Here is a 12316-nt window from a genome sequence, read left to right as displayed (position 1 = left end):
GACTGTCGGTTGCTGCATTGGGTTCGGCTAAATAGTGGAGGCTCGTTCTTTCTCACACACAGCTATCGGTGCGGCGTCCCAGCTAGTGCGACTGGCGACGACATCTTCTTTCTGCTGCTGTTCCTTCCTTCCGTGCTTTCACTCCTCTTCCTCGATCACCGCGTCGTCGCTGAGATTGGTACTGTACCGAAAGCGTTTCTTCCTGATGCATGTTTTTTTCGCTACTGTCCACCAGACGTCGACACCATCGTCATGTCACCAGCCGTCACCGTTTCCCAAGTACAGAGAGAGAGAGAGGAAGCTAACAATCGGCCACTGCTGCAAAAAAGAGAGAAAAATAAGGATGGTTAGATGATAGGGCTTTTATCTAGACATCAACAATTAAATAACCGTAGCGGAAATAATGATTTTAGGTAGTTTAAAACCCCTGGAAGTAAGGGAGAGACGGAGTGATAAAAAGAGGGAATGGAAAAGAGAGTTAAAAAAAGATGAACCGGTACGTGAATGCGCGCGAAAAAAAAAAAATCCGGTTTGCTGAGATTCACATCTTTGAGTCACACAGACTCCCATTCAGTTCCAGTTCCTTATGCCCTCCTGCTGCTGTCGACAGTCTGCTCGGAGCTCCCTGCCTCTCTCCAGAGCCCAACAGGGGCGAGTGGAGGGTGGGTGGGCTCATATTTGGTCGTTCATTGACCTCTTTGTGGTACAGTTTTTCTTCGTTTGTTTCTTCGCGTCTTGTGCTCCTTGGCGGGGAAGAGGATGATGATATCGTCGTCCTTCGTCTCGCGGGTTTTGCAACGTGCTCGACAGTATTTTGTAATTGTGCGTGTGCATATATGTATGTATATGTGTGTGTCTGTGTGAGTAATGCGAAATATTGGGGACCCCGGTCGACCCAACTGACCGAGAGAGCAAGGGACCAAGATGACTCGCACGGAGCAACACAGCGAGTGGTGGACCGGAGCCGCATTAAATGGAATAACCTAGGAGAGTGTCAAGGAGACGGCACAGTAAACAGGTTTTGCTTTCGGGCACACACACACACACTTAATGGACCAAGTTCGAGCGCGAGCGACCACCCCAACCAGGAACCTGTGGAGGAAATCAATTTCGCTTTTATTCCCGCCATGCTTCTCTAGAGGCTTTCAAACGTCAACCGCACGGCCGCTTGTACTGGGCGTGTTTTGTGTTGCCCTGGGCTCTGGCTGACTGGCTGGCTGGGCAATTTCTTCCACTCTTCTCTCCACAGGCAAGGGGAAAGACACTACACTTTGGGAAGAATTGGAGAATTTGCATGAAAAGAAGACTCGGAGGCATTCACACGTTTTCCGGTTCTGAAAACGAATTGAACGATAGATACTAGCGTTCGAGGGGTACAGGTATCGATACCCGTAAATACAGGATGATGGATGATCGGGCAGGGAATAGTTGGCCTCTCGCCAGAGTGGTTAGAGATATCAACTGGAAAACCGTGTCCCACCGTGCCCGGATATACATGGCATACATCGGGGCCTACGGAATCGACCGAGGTGGTGTCCGAGGGAAGGGCGTAAGCATGGTAGAATTGCAATGTTTTATTCATGAAAACATACGCTTTCTGCTCCCTTTTTCTCCGATGCCTTCCAATCCACTCCACTCCTGGCTCTTTTTCTCTCTCACACACACACACACACACTGAGCTAGGGGGCATGAAACGAAGCGCGAAAGTAGCCAATGTTTATGCGCATGACTTCAGATAGATGGACGCACACAGCAGAAAGCATCAGCAACACACCAAACGGGCCCGCGCGCGTTATGCTCCTCGCTGGAACCTTCACCGACACACAGCACCACAGCCAACTGACCCGTGGGGAGTCAGAGCTCCGGCACAAAGCACAAAGTCCAAGTCCAGCAGCGTGCTGCACAAAACACATAGGGACGATGGGGTGATGCCGTTGTGTGAGGTGAAGTGAGTTTGGTTTGTGGTCCCGCCGCAACATTATACATGGCAAGATCAAGTTCGGTCTCTTTCCTTTAGCTTACACTCCATACACTTCAGCGCGCAGACATTGTGTACGTACGTACGTGTGTGTGTGTGTGTGTGTGTGTGTGTGTGTGTGTGTGTGTGTGTGTGTGTGTGTGTGTGTGTGTGTGTGTGTGTGTGTGTGTGTGTGTGTGTGTGTGTGTGTGTGTGTGTGGTGTGTGTGTGTGTGTGTGTGTGTGTGTGTGTGTGTGTGTGTGTGTGTGTGTGTGTGTGTGTGTGTGTGTGTGTGTGTGTGTGTGTGTGTGTGTGTGTGTGTGTGTGTGTGTGTGTGTGTGTGTGTGTGTGTGTGGTGTGTGTGTGTGTGTGTGTGTGTGTGTGTGTGTGTGTGTGTGTGTGTGTGTGTGTGTGTGTGTGGTGTGTGTGTGTGTGTGTGTGTGTTCTGGGGCGGCTGAGTGGGAATCCTTTTTCTTAACCTCCTCTCCCCCCTTTGCTGGGGAGTTTGTTTCATTAGCTGCTGAATGCTCCCCCGTCCTGAGTGCTTGGCGGCTGGCGTTTGGTGGTAATGGAGTTGAAGGTGCTACGGATGCACGAGCAAAGGCAGAAACTCTACAAGAGCTTCTCACCTGAATTTCAGCCCGAAAAGCGTTGGAATTTTGGTTCGTAGTTCTTCTTCGTCGAAGGCAGCTGTCGGAAGTTAGTGAAATTCCATTCAATATTAAATCTTCCGCTTCTTCGGCACATCAACTAATAAGCTTGTGAAGCTGATTTGTTTGATAGCACAATTATTTAATTATAAAAAACCGACAAAAATGTTGTTTAAAATGTTGCAAAGTCTATATTCAGTCACTGTTTTTTTAATATTATTTTCACTTTCGTTTTATACTTTTATTAAGAATATATTCAGCGATTGATTCAGACTGTACAACTAACAACTGTACAACAGGGGCGGTCCCGTGATACAGTCGTCAACTCTAACGTCTTAGTAACATGCCCCTCATGGGTTCAAGTCTAGAATGGAGCTTCTCACCGTAGCAAGGATTGGCTATTCGGCTGCGTGGTAATGAATTAAGTCGCGAAAGCCTGTATAAGCCTGCATGTCCGCGTAGGCCGCGTTATGCCAAATAGAAGAGCTAATAACTGTCAAAAAGGTGTAGGTTTTTATCAAATAAAAAAGAATTTAAAAAGTAGTGGCTATTAGCTAGTGTAAATATCTTCAGAAATTGTGACTTTCTGTTCAATTGCATAGAATAAGTTAAAGAAAAGCTAGTATAAATAATGGACAACAACAGACAACAGACAACAACATAGACTATAATATCTGAGGAACCTTCGATTCTTATTGTCTTATTGATGATTGTTAACTTCTTCTTTCCACCATGCATTCCATATCGAACGTTGACCGTAACCCCTCCGCCGAACGGAAACATTTCTACCTCGATGGGATACGTTTCTCATGGGGGCAAGCGTGTAAAGTTAAATGAAATTCCTACATACATACGCATACGTAAGAGTAAGACCCAAATTTCACTCTCATTCGTTTCGTTCTGCCACGTTGTTGCTCCGGACACCGGAAGGAATGCTACACATTACACACCGACCCAACTGGCGTTTTTTTCTGGACCGCCCGAATTGAGTCCGAAAACCAATAGACGTTATTCGAAATACTTTCCCGCGTTCTTGAGGGAGACCAACCCATTTCCCTCTACCGAAAATCGACCAAATTCGACACACAATCTTGGTTCCACCAGAGCACAACATACACACACGTTAGTCCCGTCCAAAAGGAAGCTTTTGTTCCGATCTACACGACCCGAACAAAGGAAGGGGGAAAAGGGTTCCTGTAGGTAGGTCGGGCATCGCAACAAAGTTACACACAAGATGAGAGGGGCGAAAGGAATACACGAATCCCGTAACCGCAGACAACAACAAACTCGGTACAGGAAAACGATTACCTAGCTGCAGCACAGTTGTTAAGGTGATGTTGGCTTGTACGCAGCACGCAGCATCCCACCGCCAGTTTTGTATTATTTCCGAAGGGCTTCCTACCTTATCCCCTTCTCCCCCCGGCCCACAAGACCAAACTCATTACGCACGCTCAAGAAACACTTAGGCACCATTTATCATCGGGAGAATATTTGGAAATGCTGGGGTCCACACACCACACAGTCACTTCTTCCTTCGTACAGGTGTGGAGCGAGGCAGCAGCATTGTCTATCCAGCGAAAGATGATGATGGGAGTTTGAGATGAAGTTAGGAAAAGTTCATTATTTATCTTGCGCGTACTTTGCCACCACACTCCCCCTTTATATATTATCGAAGGAAGCATGATTTTGCGCTACTCTATTGGAAGCGAAGGTTTAAGAAGTGGGAGAAAAGTGAGATAATAAAATAAGCGTACCTTCCTTTTTTTTCTTCTTTCCAACTCTTCCATCATCATGGCACGATTATGATTATCATTCTCATCGTGTTCATAATTAGCGATCTCCCGCAAGAAGAGTAAGTATGCGCCCCCAAGCAGAGTAAAGATGGTTTATGGTACAATCGACGTGAACTATAAAATCGCTAATATTGGTTACTGACTGCAAATGTAGGTTCTGATTTTATATAAAACATCGGAAAAGCTCCCTCAAATTATAGCAGCATTGCAGCGTCACAAGCACGTTTGCGACTGTCCTGCTTGACACTGCTGGAATGCAGCCGTAGCAATCCTGAACACAAACACTGGAACCAGACCGTCCGTCGCAGGCCGACGCAACGCAAACTGCCATGGGAACTCACATTCCTGAACATTATATTTTGCCAGAACACAACCTGTGCGCTCAGGATTTCAATCGCTCCCTTCCCCCCACCAACCTTAGGATTTCGTAATGGAACACAGAGCAGGAGAGAGAGAGAGAGCCCCCGCCCGCAAATGTTGGGTGGTGGGGCAAACATCCCGCATAATAAAATAGCTCCGAGTTAACACACCGACAGGGGTGGGGGGAGGAGTGGAGGTTCACACACTGGGGTTCTAGCGAGAGTCAAATGGTCAAAACAAATCGGCACGGCCCGGGAGGAACGGGAGTTTTCGACGACGACGACGACGGTAGAATTTATGGGGAAATGAATTTAATTAATTTTATGCGTACCCATTAAAAACATGCCCCCGTGTGGCCCCGTCCCATACGGCTATTTCCCCGTTTGAGGCTACACCATGTTACTGGGCTGGGGGGCTGGTAAACACGCATACAGAACAGCGAGCGCGCGTGAAAGCGATGCTAGCGCACGGGAGGGACGTGCGGTAAGGTTTCAGGAGATTTTGCGTGCGTTTTTGATATTTTCCCTTATTATTATTACTATTATTAATATTATTATTATGTTGGTTGATAGCAGTGCACCAATGCACGCAAGGGCAACATACGAAATAGTATGTGCCACGGGGTTGGTTGCTGCTGCAGGTTGGTTATGTTGAAAACATAAATGAAGAGCAAAACGCTCTTTTTGGAGAGGGGATAGGGAGTAGCGTGTTCATAGTCGAACGACATTTTATTGGTGATTCCATCAGTTTCGTTTATTGGGAGAACCATTTGATTATCTATCCCCGGCGGAGGTGGAATGCATTGCCAAGGGAGTTACCACTGGGCATTGTAGGTTTATTGATTATATGTTCGACACAGATGCGATTACGCGTACTGGCTAATCGGTTTGCTTTAGCTAACATGCTCTGCTTTAAAATCACTTAATGCTGTACGCAGCGGGTTTACAACATTTTAAACAAGCGAGCAAGCGAGTTTTCAGTTTTAAATAAGGAAAAAGTAATTAGCTTTTAAGGCCTAAATGCTCTTAAAAATAAGCAAATCAGTTAAATACCTTTTATGTATCTTTTCTTGTTAAACAAAAGGACATTTTAAATTGTTTTTTTTCAATTCGCTTGAAACTATTAATTGATTAAAATAATCATATTTGCTATCTTTAATTTATGCTGCGAATAATTTATGCTCTATGAAGGTTATGCTGAATTTATAAAAAAAGACTCCTATAATTATCACGAGCAATCGTCTGTATAATACGCTGTAATTAATTTTGTACCAGGACGCTCTTCACGACCACACCGCTGTCTATTCGTAAAAGTTAAAAGTCGCATGATCAAGGCACATAAAGCATCTTGATTGCATGGCTCTTCTGCGCACACGATCGTTGTTTTGTGGTGTTTATCAGCATTATCCCGACTTGTGTTGCGTGGAGAGAATGCAAATATTTTTGTCTTTTTTATTAAAAGAATCCTGTTGAAAACTGTTGAAGTTATCAACAATAGAGGAATAGTTTAAAACACTACAGTCACGCCGAAGATCCTGAACAAAGGCTAGATTAGGTGGGCAGCTAATTACCGTGAAGCTATCATCAAATAGATTAACCGAATCCGATGATACAACTCGAGCGATAATTTGTTACGATAGAAAGGAACATTACGAAAACGATCTCAACTAATAGCAACAGTCAAATGATAAGATATTCTAATGAAATTCATTAACAATAAAAAACCATACCTACCACCACCAGCAGCTTGAAAGAAAGGTTTCGCACAACGCACGCCGCCACCCCGCAGGCAAACAACACTTTTCACCGTGGTTGAACAATTTAGTGCCATGTGCGAACTCTGTCTGCCTTCCGTCCCCCAACCACCCTTGATCGGTGACATAAAGAGCTTTAAAATATTTGCCAATCCGGGAAAAAGCTGCGCGCGGAATGTTAACTAGCCACGCTGCCGCATGAATGACGAGAAGGGAAAGAGCAGCAGCAGCAGCAGATTGTGTGAAACGACGAGACAGAAGAATTCGGAAAACAAACGCTATAACTATGCCGGCCCCGGCCAAACACACAAACACCCCATGACGAGTATTAGCGATTAGAACACGGGCGATAGCATGCGCGGACAAAAGCGCGAATTTTAAAAATCAAGCCAACCCAAGGCACAGCTTAGCAACGAACGAGAAAGGAATGAAAGAAAGCAAAAATCGAGCAACAACGAAGCACGAAGACAGAAGTACAAAGCAACAGCAAAAAAAATCAACACATAACATTACCTCTCCTCTCGCACGCACACACTTATAAGTGGCAGGTTGGAAAAGATGGGAAAAGAAATGAGAAAAGAAAGCAAAAAAGAAGGAACAAGAAACAAAAAACGAGGCATAACAAAGTGTGGCGATTAAGTAAAATTGGACAAAATGTTAAATAACAACGCATGTGAAAAATAAACCATCGCCCTTAATACACAAACACACATACACGCAACAACGCAACGAGGGACACGGAATCGATGAGGTAAAAATGAAGAGAGAAACAGAACCCCAGAACCCAAGGCGCTCATTGAAGTGGTGCGCGCGAAGGGCGAAAAAGATGGTGAAAATGTTATAAAGTTAATCAAAGTAAGAGAAAAAAAATGATTTGGAGAGGCATAAAAACACACACACACACACGCGCGAATGAACGAAGGCCATAATGATTGGGTTTAAAGGAAAAAGAGGAAGCGAAGGAAGGTACACAATGAACAACGGAGACGATAAAAACAGATGAGCGAGTGAACTGGAACTGGGCACTACTGGGACGGAAAACGGAAGATCGGCGCACTTCCACAAACACACACACACACAAGCACACAAATACACACACCCAGAGGTAAAGAATCATCAGCCAAAAGGAACTGGTCTGGTGCGGCCCTGACCGTAAGCAATGGGACACGAACGACGCAGCAGATGGGAAAAGGGAGCAAACAGCAACGAGAGAAGGATGGAAATATTGCTGCCGCAAGGATATGCAACTCAGCTCACGACGACGACGACGAGAAGCCCATAAATAGTGGCCCGGGGGAATGAAGGATTGAAGCCAGAGCCCCAAAACAAGCGAGAAAGAGCGAAACAGAGCGAAAGAGATAAGAAACGCGGCGGTCCCAACGGAGCAAGTTCCTGCGTATGATCGCGAATGATCGCGCAGCAGCAAAAGCGTGAAACAACTAAACCAAAAAAAAGGAGCGTAGAGGAGGAGATCGCTTTTCACAGTCAATGCATGACCTTGGTTTTCGGTCCAATGACCGACTCGAACTCGGTCGGTGAGATAAGGAAGGAGTGGTAGGTGGTACCGGCAAGAAACATACTACCCTCCTACTCGATTGGCCATGTGCCCAAAATTCGCTTCGACTGCACGTTGTAGGACCTGAAACACACATAACGCTGTTCCTTTTCTCGCCTCGAGCGCCTCAGACGATGGTGGAGAGGACACACAGCATCCACAGCGATGTTTTTTTTTTGTTTACAGGAAGTGCATTACAATCGCTTGAGATAGACGAGAGAAGAAGAAATGTGGTAGAGTGGGAGAAACATTTGCATTTACGTTTAAGCTCGTTGATTTGTTTTGTTTTTTGTTGACTTCAGTTGTTCACAGTTCGATTTTTAAACATATTCTCCAGCAAGACACAACAGACTGAAGACTGTCACGGACTCTCCCTCCCTTCTTCCAGCAACTGAATGTATCCTCTTGTACATTTGTAAGTTGTGTAATTTGCCATTATCCTCTCCTACAAGTAATGTGTTTGGTGTTACCTTTTTCCATTTACATGCCCATCAACTACTTTCCCTGTGGTAGTCCTCCCCCGTTCGCTCCCGCTGGTTATGATTTATGCTTTGGGTCTGCCATAAAAAAAAGTTTATGTCGCTTGAGCTTTTGTTCAGACGATAACACATACCCAGAGAGATAGAAAGACAAGAAACCAATCAATATGGAAATTAATTCTTTATGGATGTCAAAAGCAAAACATGCATCGTTGGGTTTTACCTTCACTACACTCTAGGGTAATGATGATGATGATGGTGATGGTGTCTGCCTAACGAATTATGTTTTTTTTTGTATGTATCATATTTTTATGTGTTGAGGGTCATAAGACATAAAAACCATTTTAAAACACAGAAAGGGATGCTTTAAAAAATGATCACGTTTGAGAAGTAAATACTTACGCTTCGTTTTGGGCTTGCTCAACCAAACAAACAAAAATCCGGTTCGAAGGACCAAAATTTGTCGTTTGCTATGAACGTTAAACAAAGGTAAACAGCTATCCTACATGTATATAAATCAAATTTATTTTTAATTGGCTATAACACTCAAGGCCTTGGCATCTAAATATGTTTCTATCTATTTGTTATAATTTACAAAGCTGGACAAAAAGTAGACATTCATTCACACCTATAGAGGACGATTTGCTCAATTTCACTCGTAATGTCTCACACAAAACTAAACCAAACTACCGGCACCTTCTCGTAGATAGTCTTCCACCCGAGACAAGCCCCTCAAGAGCCTTCCTAGAAGAGTGATATGGTTCGAAAGGTATAAAATAATGGTACGCCGCATTATGGTTTACCTTACGCGGGGGGAGTGTGCCGGGACTAGCCAGGTTGGTTGGTAGCAGCAGTCTGGGTATTTATGAAGCGGAGGCGGGGCATAAATTATACAGAACCATTCATTAATTGGTTGCTTCCGTTTCGGCAAAGGGGCACACAGCGCAACGCCGTAACACTATGAGTGTGGTGTGTGTGTGGTAGGAGGTTGGGGAGGTTCTGCCTTACTGTCCCCCTTACTACTACAGTGGGAGAGTGAGTGGTTTTAACCCTTCTTCTACGGGTTCTCTTAATGTGGGGTTATTGGGGAGCTATAAACGTAGAAGCGAGGAGCAACCCCTGGTCTTTATTCCTACTGAATGATTCTATCATAATTCATTCGGGGTTTGGAGGAGTACACGGTAGGCTCTACCTACAAACATACACACACACACAGCTAGAGAGCTCTTGGGTTTACTCTGTCTGTTGCGGGCAATTTCTCAGTGCGGGCAAAAACACCCCGAACACATACGATACCAAGCGAGTTCCGAAGCGGAAGTAACATTAAGAAGGAAACATGCAAAGTTTACTCCACAAAGAAAGGAGTGGAGAGACGAAAAAAAAACGGCCGAAACGTTTAGAAAACCATATCATTAGGTAATTGTTCCGGAAGCGTTCATTATCGCGCGGGAAGAAGGAAAGCGAAGGAAGGTGAGTGGGCTAGGGCTCTGGGCACACCAGAGATTGTGGGATGAGCGATGATATGGGGGTGTACGTATGTTTCAAACCCTCCTCAAACTTTAGGCTCCCCAATCCATGGGTCAGAAGGATTTAGGTGAAAAGTGATACGGAACAACACACTTGCCACAGGACAGGAAATTGGAAGAAGCGCTAGGTCATAAACCCGGCCAGGTAGACGACACAACGTTACATGCACCTTCTTCTTCTGAAACTATATCCCCCTACATATTTGGCTCACATATCAGAGAGAAGTATGTCTCGTTGAGTGAGTGTACTTGGTATTGGCTCAATAAACTAAATGATTCTCCCACGGAGCCTAGGCACCATTGCAGGCTAATTCTAGCAGGTGCAGAGCGATGGTTATCGACATGTACACAAAACCTAATCAACACGGGAAAAGGTTCAACAAGGAGCGCGCCCTAGGGAAGCGCCACCTAACTTCCCTCCGAAGCCGACCAAAGAGCACAACAGTTTAACATCGAAGAAGTTAATTAGCTTAAATTAAAGCCACCGTAAGCGATTAGAGACGCACTGGGAGGAAGGGAGGGGTGGAATAAAGATGAAGCTGAAAACGCATGTCTAGTCAGAAACAAGCACCCTTCTCCTCCTCCTGTCGAAAGGGGGCAACAACAACAGTTTTCTGTTAAATGTTGATCCATATCTATGCGGAGCGTTTTGAAGGGAATGAACTCGTCAACATGAAATGAAGCACGTATCACACACACACACACACACACACACACATACACACATACACTTTAAGAGCTAAAGTTAGGTTACAGCCAAGTCACCACACATCAATCCGTGGATGGGGAGTCGTAGCCGCAGCAGCAGCAGCAGCAGTCGCGTTTACGAGTTCGCGTACCTTTTGAGGTCCCGGTTTAAGGCGGCAAACATCAAACGTTCTCCCCTCGTTCTCGCTCTCTCTCTCCACTAGCTCTCTTCTTTCTATCTTTTGCTGTTGTTTCGTTTCTCTTTCACACATCCAACGCATCAAGAGCGCGCGCGTTCGGCAGTTCTATTGCTCAACGAACAGAAAAATAATACATTCCAATTTAGTCATGTTTGACAACACCTTCAAGAAAGTGAAGCAAAAGGACGACGCTCGCAAACCGTTTCGGTGGTTCTTAGAGATAGATTGAAAATTGTATTCCAAAATTGCATCTTTTACTAAAACATTTGTCAAATTTAGCAGTTTGACGAATTGGAGCACGTCGCAGCAGCTTCCCGCAGCTCAAATGTCAAATTAAATAGAACCAAGTCACGTACATCAATCACTGCCACCATATGGGAAGCCGGAGAAATATGGCCATGTTGGGTAAATTATTTTTATTTTAAAGTATGAAGTGATTTCGCACTTAATTATAAATAAAATTTAAAAAATTACTCTAAATGTCTAAGCATCACATCTCTTTGACTTAGTGTCTTAAAAAATCTATAAAGCTAGTCAATGAACGTATTCAAAGCAACATTGAATTATTTAAGGGATGACGATCATTCCTCCCTCTTTAAATTCGTAATAAGAGCATACATTCTCAAAATTAATGTAAAACATACTATTGGTGTATTAAATTTGAAATACTTCACATAATGTGAGCACATCACTTTTCTCGAAACAAAATCGAAAGTAAAAGTAACAAAAATAGGGAAACAACAAAAAACCCTCGAAATAGTGTTGATAGTCAAAATCAACAGTTCCGCTCGAACGGTTCGGATCACTTCATTTCCTGCCTAGCAACAAATACGCTCCACACCCTTTTCTTCTTTCGCTACCTAAGATTGAGAGAGGGTGAGAATGGGGGGCGTTTTTTTGGACTCACTCCTCGCATCACCCCGAACGACGACCTATTAGCACCTCTTCAGGACGCGAGCAAGCTAAACTCGCATGTAAAAAATCGCTCAACCTACGCCTCACCGCCTAGGGCCATAATAGAGCACGCTGCCTAAACGCCCATTTGTAGCAACTCGCAACACAGACCCAAGCTCCGACACAGTGGGACTCTAACCAACTGAGAAACATGCTTAGATTTTTTTGCTGCTTCCCTTCCTTTAACCCATTGCAACCCAACTTGACACCCATGCGGTGGTTGGGCCAGTTTCGCTTCGAGTTTCACCTTCCATCGTCGTGTGCCTTGCGATGCAGCTCAACGATTTGGCCGCCCCAACCACCTATCCAACCCCTGGAGCCACCGTAGCCCTGCCCGGGAAGGTTTCACTTCAAATGCAAGTCTCCTCAGGCATGATGTATCCGTCGTGTAGGTTGGTTGCT

At 44.8% G+C, this 12316-nt stretch overlaps 1 long non-coding RNA gene across 1 annotated transcript in view; it reads right to left on the bottom strand.

Moving 5' to 3' along the window:
* Nucleotides 1–13: 13 nt before the first annotated feature.
* The window catches only part of LOC121600604, a 62968-nt gene continuing 50665 nt past the window's right edge, over nucleotides 14–12316 (bottom strand). The window contains exon 3 of the long non-coding RNA XR_006005849.1: nucleotides 14–318. This is a non-coding gene — a long non-coding RNA (uncharacterized LOC121600604). The remainder of the gene's footprint in view (nucleotides 319–12316) is intronic.

Source organism: Anopheles merus, chromosome 3L, assembly GCF_017562075.2.
Source record: "Anopheles merus strain MAF chromosome 3L, AmerM5.1, whole genome shotgun sequence".
Lineage (NCBI taxonomy): Eukaryota > Metazoa > Arthropoda > Insecta > Diptera > Culicidae > Anopheles > Anopheles merus.
This window is presented reverse-complemented; position numbering and strand designations above follow the sequence as displayed.